The following is a 12370-nucleotide window of genomic DNA, read 5'->3' on the forward strand; positions in this document are numbered from 1 at the left end:
AAAGCTTTAACAAAATGGATAGAAAACCAGATTTCAGCTTAAAGTCAAACCGTCAGAAGTTCACCCCTGATTGAAGGCCTTCACACTTTACAGCTTGGCAATCCAACGGTTCAATCAAAAGATACGCGAAGAGCAAGATGTCCCGTAAACCAGCCGGCAAGCATTTCCACCCGCGGCCAACAGACCAATCCCCGCGGTCAGAAGCACCGCAACCGCGGCCAGCCAACTCCGACTTTGAAGGCCCATTTCTGAAGCCCGTATCATTTTCCCAGCCTCAATTCCGGGACCCTAGACACCAGAGAGTATTGAAGACTATAAATACATGTCATTTAGGTCGTTTTTAAGAAAAGAAGAAGAGAGACGAAATACTTTACAGAAATTTTACTTTAAGCTTTGTTTTTAGGTTTTAGGGAGAGAGAGATTTGTCTCTTGAACCCTTGTTCTTTCTTTTTCAATTTTGGTTTCTATTCTACTTTTTAATACTATGTTTTTGATTTCGTTCATTATGTCTGAGTAGTTTTATTGTTGGGACTAAGGTATTTTCGATGGGGATTGATATGTTTGATGAGGATTCCATGTGCTTTTGAGCCGAATCTTAGAACTTTTTCTTCTGAATTCGTTTTTACTGCATGAGAGTAGCGTCATGAACTACAATCTAATCCAGATGCTTGGTGACACGAAAGTGTTCATCCGGTGTCAGATCTAGTTAGAGAGAGCAAAACAAACATAGGAGTGGAAACCTACCTATGGGCGATTTGTGAATGCTGACGAGTCTTAAACATAATGCATCTCTTCTTTTCCAGGGCCAAAGTTGAAACCTACTGGTCAGGGTTGAGAGAGATAGTTGTCTATGATCACGACAGTGGCGTATTCATACGTCCGTGACTCCAGTTCGAAAAGTTTTAAGCTAAGATCTTATCAAATTTACTCTCTAGCAATGTTTTGAATCATTCTTACCCCTGAGAAAACTTCCCTGAAGCCCAGCACTTTCTTTCTTATAGATTCACACCGTTTTATTTCAAGCTTTAGTTCATTATTTTCATTCCCTTTCAATCGATTTTTATTAAAGCAATTAGGTTAGCCATTTTTCTCGTTTTTACCCGTTTTGTTAAGTTTAGTTATTTGGTCATTTTAATTTCCGTATTTTCTCTTTAGGATTCGTTTTTACATTTTAAACACACCACCAAAACCCCCACAAAACCGTTTGGTTCTAGACTTCCTTACTTTATATTTCTTTCAAAAGCTTTTGCAGGAAATATCCTCCTTCCCTGTGGATTCGATCCCTAAGTACTATAATCGATCAGCTGTGCACTTGCGGCTATTGATTTCATTTAGGGTAAAACTTGACAACCCTCGACACACACCACATCAAGTTTTTGGCGCCGTTGCCGGGGAAGGCACGCGTTTTCTTTTCTGCAAAACCCCAAGAAAGAAGATATGGATCCCATAAATCGAAATCCACACTATGAGGAAGGTTTCTACAACACTCCTCAAGCCACCAGACGCAGAGAAGAACACCAAGCCCGAGATCTTAGCTACATGGATCGATACAGCCAGCCAAATCATCCATACCACCGGCGCAGAGAGTCTGTTCGACGCCGGGAAGATCCTCTTTCCCTGTGGATTTGATCCCTAAGTACTATAATCGATCAGCTGTGCACTTGCGGCTATTGATTTCATTTAGGCTAAAACTTGACAACACTCGACACACACCACATCAGTGTCTACCACACATTGGACTGATAAACCTTTTATGCTGCAACAGCTAAGGGATTGATAACCCCTATTTAGAGCTTAAAAACCTCTAGTTATCAATTGGCGCCGTTGCCAAAGTGTGCTAGCATTAGTCTTAGGAAGATTCATGCTGCTTTAGAGCTGGTTGAGAACTTAGCAATGAGCAATGATACATATGGAGAAGACTTTGATAGGGTCAATAGGAGTGAGAGTTCAAGCAGGGATCAAAGGTATGAGAAGGACTTTAAACACTTGAAAGCAATCTGGACAAAGTGTTATTGGCCACTCAAAAGCCAATGCACTTTGTAGGAGAGTATGAGGAACCTTCTCAATGTTTTGAGAACATCAGTTAAGAGGGTCTTACTCAGGAAGAGCTAAACTATATTGGGAATCAGAGGTTCCAAAGATATCAGTATGTCAATGCCAATCAGAACCTCTCTTACAGGAATCCCAATGTAGCAAACCCACAAGACCAAGTCTACCCTACTTCTCAAGCTCCACAAATTTTATTCCCAAGAACAACTTTCAAGGGACTTTTCAACCAAAGAATCAGTTTGTTCAGAATCAGGGTTACAGTCAGCATCAGCAACCACTTCAGGGTTCTGGTTTCAGTTCACATCAGCAGCCAAAAGCACCACCAGGGTTCAGTGCACCATAGTTCCAGCATCAGTCACCGGTTCAGCATCAGTTTCAGTCGGCACCTGTTCACCAGCAGCCACAGATGGGGTCAGATATGGTTGGAATTCTACAACAGCTGCTTCAGGGTCAACAAGTGTTTGCAAGTCAGTATGCATCTATGCATCAGGACAGCAAGGAATTGAAGCAGAATCAGGCATCTAGCTCAAGAAACCAAGGCCAACTTCCTGGTAAGCCTGAACCAAATCCAAAGGAGTATGCTAAGGCCATTACACTGAGAAGTGGCAAAGAGCTACCAGCTGTAGATTACAACAATGTGATCATTGAGAACAATGATCAAACTGAGGGAGAGGCAGCCTTAAAACATGATCAAGTTGCTGAAAGATCAAGGAAAGAAAAGGGTAAAGAGGTGGAAAAGGAACCTGAACCAGAAAAGCTATATGTTCCACCACCTCCACACCAACCCAAGCTCCCATTTCCATGGAGATTCAAGAAGCAGCTTGTAGATAAGGCAAGAGCTGTATTTGAGAAGGCTCTCAATGAGACACCACTCACAATGCCTCTCATTGAAGCATTTCTAATGATGCCAAAGCTAGGTAAGTTCTTAAAAGATATTATTCTCAACAAGACTAAAGAGCTTCAGGGTATGGTGGTATTGAGCCATGAGTGCAGTGTCATTATTCAGAGAAAGTCAATTCCAAGGAAGTTAACTGATCCAGGGAGCTTCACACTCCCTTGTGCTATAGGACCTCTGATTTTTGCTGGATGTCTTTGTGACTTTGGTGCATCAGTAAGCTTGATGCCCTTCTCCATTGCTAGAAAGCTAGGCTTTAGAACTTTTAAGCCAGCAAGAATCTCCCTTGTCCTTGCTGATAGATCTGTGAGGTTACCTGTTGGAATGCTAGAGGGCCAGTAAAGATAGGTGGTTTTGAAGTGCCTACAGACTTTGTGGTGCTAGAGATGGATGAGGAACCAGTTGACCCTCTTATTTTAGGAAGGCCATTCTTAACCACAGCAGGAGCAATCATTGATGTAAAAGGAGGGATAATTGAGCTTCAACTTGGTTCTGAAAGGCTGAAGTTTGATGTTAATGAAATGATGAAGAAGCCAACAATAGAAGGACAATGCTTCTACATAGAGACCATGGATGAGCTAGCTGATGAGCTTTTGGAGGAATTAAATCTTAAGGACCCTCTCCAAGCAGCTCTAACAAAGGAACATGGTGAGTGTATGCAGCTTCTTGATGCACACAAACCAGAGGGAGGCAGAGCATCTTTCATGGAATTGGACTACAGAGTTCAAGAATAAGGTTTTGGAGGCTCAAAAACGCCTAAGTGTCAAGAGATCATTAACACCAGGGTGCATCATCTCGATGTGGAACCCGGTGTGAATGATTACCAGATGACGGAAGAACCAGCACCGAGCAGGACACCGGCTATTTCAAGCCCGGTGTGGAATGTTCCGAACTCAACAAGTTCGAATGGGGTCTACACCGAGCTCAGCACCGGTATTTTGGACCTCGGTGTTGGAAATTTTTACAAGAAGGAGTTTACACCGGGATCAACATCGGACAAGCCCTACCCGGTGTACATGCTTGAGGAACAAAGGAGTTTCAAGAGTTTTAACACCGAGGTGCATCTTCCAGGTGCGGTACTCGGTGTAAAACAGGTCGAAAATGCGCAGAGATTTACACCGGGCAAGACACCGGCTATATCAGGCCCGGTGTTGAAAGTTTTTGACGAAACCATGGGAGTTAGAACCAACACCGGGGTGCATCATCTCGATGTGGTACCCGGTGTAGGTTCAAAAGACAAAGAGAAAGTGGGTTTGCAAGGAGAAATGGTGCATGAACAAGGGCAGTTAAACAACAGCAATGGGTCAGGACCAGACCAAGCCAGCTGGGAAGAGGATTGGGATGAGTCTAAAGCACCACAATTGGAACTAAAACCCCTTCCCAAGGGGCTCAGGTATGCTATATTAGGTCTCAATGAGTCTTATCATGTCATTATCAATGATATGCTGTTAGAGAACCAAGAGCATAGGTTATTAGAAGAGTTGAGGAAATATAGGAGAGCTATTGGCTACTCTCTGGATGACATAAAGGGTATCTGACCCTCCCTATGTACTCATAGGATTCACTTAGAAGAAGGGTCTATGTCATCCATAGAGCACCAAAGGCATCTCAATCCCAACTTAAAAGAGGTAGTGAAGAAAGAGATTCTCAAAATCCTAGAGGCTGGGATAATCTATCCAATCTCAGACTCTAGATGGGTTTCACCAGTCCATGCGGTGCCCAAAAAGGGGGGAATGACAGTAATAAGGAATGAGAAGGATGAGCTGATTGCTACTAGGACTATAACTGGACACAGGATGTGTTTAGATTATAGAAAGCTCAATGCAGCCTCTAGGAAAGACCATTTTCCTTTGACTTTTATTGACCAAATGCTAGAGAGGCTTGCAAACCATCCCTTCTTTTGTTTTCTAGATGGTTACTCTGGATTCTTTCAAATCCCCATAGATCCAAGAGACCAAGAGAAGACCACATTCACCTGTCCTTATGGGACATTTGCTTATAGGCGCATGCCATTTGGGCTGTGCAATGCTCCTGCTACCTTCCAGTGTTGCATGATGTCTATCTTTTCAGACCTGATTGAGGAGAAAGTAGAGGTCTTCATGGATGACTTCTCAGTCTATGGACACTCTTTCTCCTCTTGTTTGTCTAATCTTTCTCAGGTCCTGGATAGATGTGAGGAGCACAGCTTGGTGTTAAATTGGGAAAAATGCCACTTCATGGTCCAAGGGGGAATAGTGTTGGGGCACAAGGTCTCAGAAGCTAGAATAGATGTGGACAGAGCAAAGGTGGAAGTGATGGTGAATCTGCAAGCTCCCAATTCAGTCAAAGGAATAAGGAGCTTCCTTGGGCATGCAGGGTTTTACAGAAGATTCATCAAAGACTTTTCAAGAATAGCTAGGCCTCTGACTAGGCTGTTGTGCAAAGAGGTTGAATTTGTCTTTGATGCTGAGTGTGAGGAAGCTTTCAAGAAGATCAAGGAGGCATTGATCAGTGCACCAATTGTCCAGGCCCCTGATTGGTCATTGCCCTTTGAAGTGATGACTGATGCTTCAGACTATGCAGTTGGAGCTGTGCTTGGCAAGAGGAAGGACAGAAAACTTCATGTGATCTACTATGCCAGCAGAACCCTTGATTCTGCACAAGAAAAGTATGCAACCACAGAAAAGGAAATGCTGGAAATTGTTTTTGCATTTGATAAATTCAGAAGCTACGTGGTGGGATCAAAAGTCATTGTGTACACTGATCATGCAGCCCTCGGGTATCTAATGACCAAGAAGGATGGCAAGCCTAGACTCTTGAGTTGGGTCCTCTTACTTCAAGAGTTTGATATGGAGGTACAAGACAAGAAGGATATAGAGAATGGAGCTGCAGACCATCTGTCTAGGTTAAAAGTGGACTCTGAAGTCCCTCTTAATGACTCTCTCCCTGAGGAATCATTGATGGTGCTAAACTCTTACTTGAAGTTTGAGGAAGTGGATAGCATCCAAGAGAAGAGAATGCCTTGGTTTGCTGACATTGTGAACTTTCTTGCTTGTGGAGTGGAACCACCAGAACTTGATGCTTACCACAGAAAAAAGTTCTTCAAAGATGTCCAAAGATACCATTGGGATGAACCTTACCTGTATGTCCTGAACAAAGATCAGCTGTATAAAAGGTGTCTTGCTGAAGAGGAAATGCAACCTGTGTTGCAAGAGTGCCATGGATCAGCTTTTGGGGGTCACATGGGAGCATTCAAGATGGTGGCAAAGGTTCTACAGAGTGGGTTTTGGTGGCCTACTATGTTCAAGGACGCTCAGAGGGTTGTTTCAGCATGTAATGCCTGTCAGAGGCATGGGAACATTTCAAAGAGGAGTGAGATGCCTCAAAATCCAATATTTGAGATTGAAGTTTTTGATTGTTGGGGAGTGGGCTTTATGGGGTCATTCATCTCATCTTATGGAAATCAGTACATATTAGTGGCTGTGGACTATGTGTCCAAATGGGTTGAGGCTATTGCTTCCCCTACCAATGATTCCAAGGTGGTGGTCAGGTTGTTCAAGAACATAATCTTCCCAAGATGTGGAGTACCAAGGGTTGTTATTTCTGATGGAGGTTCTCATTTTGTGAACAAAACCTTGGAGGGATTGCTGAGGAAGCATGGAGTGAAACATAAGGTAGCTACTCCTTATCATCCTCAAACTAGTGGCCAGGTTGAAGTCTCTAATAGAAAAATTAAGGCCATTCTTGAGAGGACTGTTAGCTCAAGCAGAAAAGATTGTAGCAAAAAACTGGATGATGCATTGTGGGCTTATAGAACAACCTTTAAGACTCCAATTGGGACATCTCCTTTCAATCTGCTATATGGGAAGAGCTGCCACCTTCCTGTTGAGCTGGAGTACAAGGCATTATGGGCTGTGAAGTTGCTGAACTTTGATATCAAAACAGCTCAAGAGAAAAGAATAATTCAACTCCATGAACTTGAAGAGATCAGGATGGAGGCTTTTGAGAGCTCCAAGATCTATAAAGAAAAGACCAAAGCTCTACATGATCAAAAGATTTTGAAAAGGGAATTCAAGAAAGGTGATTTGGTGTTGCTGTTCAACTCTAGGCTTAAGTTATTTCCTGCAAAACTTAAGTCTAGATGGTCTGGTCCCTTTAAGATTCTTGAAGTTAGGCCATATGGAGTTGTTGTGCTAGAAGGTAAAGATGGTCAAGAGTTTGTGGACAATGGCCAAAGGATCAAGCACTACCTAGTCTCACAAAGGAAGGAGGAAGCTACAACAGTTCCCCTTCTTGATCCACCATCAGCATAAACTTGGTATCAAAGTCAAACTTAGAGACTTTAAACAAAGTGCTCTTGGGAGACACCCCAAGCCTATCTTTTGTAAATAAGTCTTTTTAATCTTTTCTTTCATGTTTTTAGGATGTTTTTGATGTGTTTGTTAAGTTTCTCAGGTCCATTGAGTGTTAACGAATTGCATCCAAGTTTATCCAAAGAGAAGTGGTGCAAAAAGAAGTGAACAAGTGAGGGTGCTAAGGGTTTGGATCCGATCAGGTTGACACCAGGACCAACACCGGTCAAGGACACCTCGGTGTGGAAATTTTCTCTAAAATGTGTCCAGCACCGATGCCAACATCGAGGTAATCTGGCCGGTGTAATTTCAGACGGAAGCCGTGTTGTCCAGCACCGAGGCCAGCATCGAGAAACCTCAGCCGGTGTAAAACAAAACGTCAGTCCGAGAAATCCTACACTGAGGACAACATCGGCACACACCCGGCCGGTGCTTAACCCAGGTGGACCATGTTGTCCAGCACCGAGGCAAGCATCGAGGAGCAGCGGCCGGTGCTTAACCCAGGCAGAGGCGAGCCGGCCAACATCGAGCACAACATCAGCGATACAGCAGCCGGTGCTTAGCCCAGATCGAGAGAAGTTTGGAGCACCGACCACAGCACCGGGAAGAAGCAGGCCGGTGTTGAACCTACCAAGACCGCGCAGGATAGCACCAAGACCGGCACCTGGGGGACTCACCTTGGTGTAAAACCTCTCGAAAACGCGTTTAATCAACACCGAGCATCACACCGGGAAAAAGCAGCTCGGTGTTGGTTGATGCACTTCTTTACCCAGCGGTCCATAGGATGTACCTGGTCAAAGTCAACAAAGACACCCCATACCCAGCTGTCTCACACCGAGGAACAAGATCAAGATGTCTTCTCTTTCCCGACCAGGCTTGCCTCTTTCTTCCCTTAACTTTTAAACACCATAACTCTCTCAATACAGCTCGGTTTCTCTTGATTCTTTTTGCATTGAGCTCGGTTTTCTTTCTACTTTTTGCTACTGCAAACGTCGTTAGCTGCATTTCACTTAATCCCAAGGTAATCCTTGATAAACGAAATCCTCTTGCTTTTGAACCTGAACTGATTCTGTTGTGAGTTTTCTGAGTGGAATGTTTTTGAAATCGGTTACTGAACTGTTAGAGGAACTTAGAACCTTGGGATTTAGGTTGTAAATGAGCTAGGAAGAAACCCATGTACTTAATTGCTGTTCTTGGGCTGATTCTTGCAATTTTCGGGAACTCAGTCCTCTTGAACATGATTTATGGTGCAAGAATTGTTCTGAGCTGGTTTGATCTTGTTTTTGGTGTGGTAAAATGCTTTGGATTTCTGTGAATGTGTTCTTGATGCTAAAACTATTTTCGAAAATTCATTGCAATTCCACCATTTTCATCCTCCTAAATTCGCTTGTCATGTACTTTCTCAAAACTTTTCCGTCATTAGAGCATGATTTATAGTGCAGGAATTTTATTTGAACTGGTCCGATATTTGTTTTTGATGTGGTAAATTTCTCTGAACTCGTCTGGGGTGTGCTCTTCATGCTAAAATTGTTGGTAAAAATTCATAACAATTTCACCATTTTCGAATTCATTAAATCGCACAAGCTGTACTTCATGGGTTCTGATGCTCATTTCCTTGTGAGAAATTTGTGTTTTCAGGTGCAATGGCACGAATCAGAGGACATCATGGGACAGGCAAAGCACAGAAAGCCGCCAAACAGGATAAGCAAATTGTCATGAGGAAGAGTGATGCTTCATCCTCTAAGTCCATGGGAAAAAGACCTGCAAGGAGTGGTTCAGATAGTGAGGAGGAGAGGCTAGTTCAGAAAGCTGTGGGAAAAAAGTCACCATCTCATGCTGATTATCTGAAGAAGTTAAAGGAGATGGAGATGGAGTCAACTTGGTTCCCTGATTGTGAACTTCTTGAGAAGCTGGGGATTTTACAAGATGTGAGGACTATTCTCAAGGTAGCTGGCCTTGGGAATTTGATGGATATGCTCACCATGCTTACCAGGAGTCCACTTGCCAATTCCTTGCCTCACTAATTGTGACTTACCATCAGAAGAATGAGGATGAAGGGTATGGTTCCATAGACTTCAAGATTGGAATGGAGAGATATGAGATGACCTTTGCTGAGATATGTGAAGTTTTTGGCTTTGCTACTGAGAATAGATGTGATATTGGTCAAGCTTCGGCAACTAAGGAGGACACAGAGGAGCTTTGGAAATTAGCAGCCAATGGGGGTTATCTAGCTGGAATAAGCAAGGCCTCCAATCTGAGGAACCCAGCAATAAGGATGGCTCACAAGATTGTAGCTCATACATTCTTTGGGAAGAAAGAGTATGGTGTTGTTTCAGAAAAAGAACTGAGGATTTTCCAAATGGGGATGAAAGCTTTCTTGCCTTAATTTCAGAATGGTTCACCGTTTATTGGAGATGAAACAAAGCCCTCAATGGCAGCCCTTCTTATGAAGCATCTTCTACATGTCAGAAAATGGGCTTGCACCACAAAGAGCAAAAAGCCAACCTTGTATTGTGGCGGTCTTATCACTCCTCTATTGCTTGCCAAAGGAGCACCTCTGCTTGGTAAGAAGAAGAACTTCAACTTGATGGATGCAGCTCATTTGATGAAGACAACTATCATCTAGGGGACTGTGGAAGGAGGCCTCTTTGCTTATAACCTCACATTCTATGAGAGTGATAGGATAATCTTGCTGCCTAATACCTCCCTCACCTCCCTATCTGATGCAAAGAACATTGGCTTTCACATCACCAAAGACCTCCACTATAATCCAGCTGTTCATCCTTCCATCATTGGTATTAAGAAGAAAGTGAGCAAAGAAAAGAGACCAATCAGCGATGAGGAAGATAATCAGAGTGATGAGCCATCTCCTCCAGCACCTAAGTATGGAAGCAACAGGTATCTCTTCACTCCTTACAATGGAAGAATGCCCGAAGCAATTGCCCAAGTTCATCACCACACCAACAGTCTTCAAAGGTGGAACCGCTGGCAAGACAAGAACATCAAGAAGTTGGTTGGCACGGTTACTGGTTTGTTTAACACGGTTAAGAAGATGAGTTCAAAGATAAAGAAGCTAAATGCTAAGCTGGAGAGGTATCAAATAGGAGAGGTTGGTGAGAGTTCTTACCAAGGCGAGATGCTGAGAATCTGTGCCGGTCCTAGTGAGCAAAACTCTGAAGATGACGAACTGAGGGCCAAGAGAGCAGCAATGGAATCTCCATCAGACCAATCCTCCAACCCATCTTACTACATGGGGTCTCCAGCCCCATCTCTAAGTCCTTGAGAAGGTAACACTCCACCCTTGTAAATATGCATCTAGCTTAGCTTATTTTCTCTTTGAATTTTGTGATTTTGCTTTGCACTTCTCCATCATGCTTTTATAACACAAGGAACTGTGTTATCTAAGTGTGGGGGAGGAGTTTTGTGTTTACTAATCATGTTTATTCTGTTCTTATTTTTTTTTTCACTTTGAGTCTCATTTTGCATGCATCTAAGTGCATATAAAAACCAAAAAAATCAAAAAAAATCTGGAAACTTTTCACAAAAAAATGTTCATGTAGCTGTATTCACATTTTACGATTGAGTCTAGCTTGCATCATGTAGGTTGCATCTTGCTGGGAGTAATGATAGGTTTTTTTCTTGAGAGTACATCACTTTGAGAATTTGGACCAAATATGCTTGTGAAATGATTTCTGTGCTTCAAAGGCTTGAAATGATCTGAATCTGAGAAGCAAGTTTGAATTGAACTCAACTCTAATAAGTGAAAACCCTGAACTTGACTTGAAACTAACATTTGGTGCATTGTTTGAATAAGCTTGTGGATACCAATATACATATTTGAGCTAGAATCCTGTTTTTACCATCCTCTTCCTTAGCTCAAATAGCTGAATCAGTATTTGGATCAGTTTTACCTCACCTTGAACCCATCCTTCTTTCAAGCCAATTGTTTGTGTGTGATTTAGAGGCCACCTTGGACCAAACTTAGCAGAAAGTGTTAGGTTTAGGGCGACAAGGGCAAGTTTCATTGAGTGTTAAGTTCCATCATCAAGGAGCTGAGAGATTTGGCAAGAACTAAGTGTGGGGGAATACTTGTTGGTGAGTGGAAAAAAAAGGAGAGATGAGTGGAAAAAGGAGAGAGGTGAGAACTAGGGGATAGAAAAAGAACAGAAATCAGTCTTCGAGTTTTGAGTCAAAGAAAGTGAGCTCTAGTGTTTTGGAAAGAAAGAGTCTAGCCTCTAAGTGAAAAGAAAAGAAAAGAAGCCAAAGAGCTCAAATATTCTAAAAAGAAAGAAAAACAGGCTAGAGGTTACAAAAGAAAGTGAAAAAGAGCTGTATAAAGTTTGAACTCCAAGACTTGAGTGTGAAAATGAAATGTAAATCCCATAGTGAGAGAAGGAGTGTGAAAAGTAAGCAAGTGAGGAAACTTTGAGTAGAATGTGGGGTGGGATGAGCTCCTGGCCCTTGTATGCATATTTTGCCTTTTACCTTTAGCATTCTGCAAAAGTTTGGTCATTAATAGAGAGATCCCCTTTGCTGCATTGAACCCACTCAGGCACTGATGATATCATTTTAGTCTCATAACCTCACCCTAGCCAAACTTTGTTTATTTGAACATTGCATCATTTGATCCACCTGGTTAAAAGGTTAATGAATGTCAAAGAGTTGAGGAATAGGAGAGCTTGTGGAGATTTCTTGTTGTGTTGTTATGTCTGAGTATGGCCTTGCATTGCATATTAAACATGAACTTGAATTCTCTTAGTGGTCATTTGGTCCTTTTTGCTTGAGGACAAGCAAGGGACAAGGGTGGGGGGAGTTGATATACTCATATTTTTTCATGTTTAGGATTGTATTTTTGTCCAAATATTGAGTCTCATGCATACATTTAGCTAGTTTTATTAGAGTTAGTCTTTGGTTCTAGCTTTGTTTAAGAATTGCATTAGATCCTAGAGTGTCCTGCATTTTTGGAGTATTCTCAGGTCATTTGGAGGATTTTGGGAGCAACTTGGAGCTGGGATCATGGAGGAACCCTCACCTGTGTACATCAACTCGGACGGATGGTTTGGTGCCAACGAGACCCCTACTTTGATCGCGTGAG

The sequence above is a fragment of the Eutrema salsugineum genome, unplaced genomic scaffold (assembly GCF_000478725.1).
Source record: "Eutrema salsugineum unplaced genomic scaffold, Eutsalg1_0 scaffold_3, whole genome shotgun sequence".
Taxonomy (NCBI): domain Eukaryota; kingdom Viridiplantae; phylum Streptophyta; class Magnoliopsida; order Brassicales; family Brassicaceae; genus Eutrema; species Eutrema salsugineum.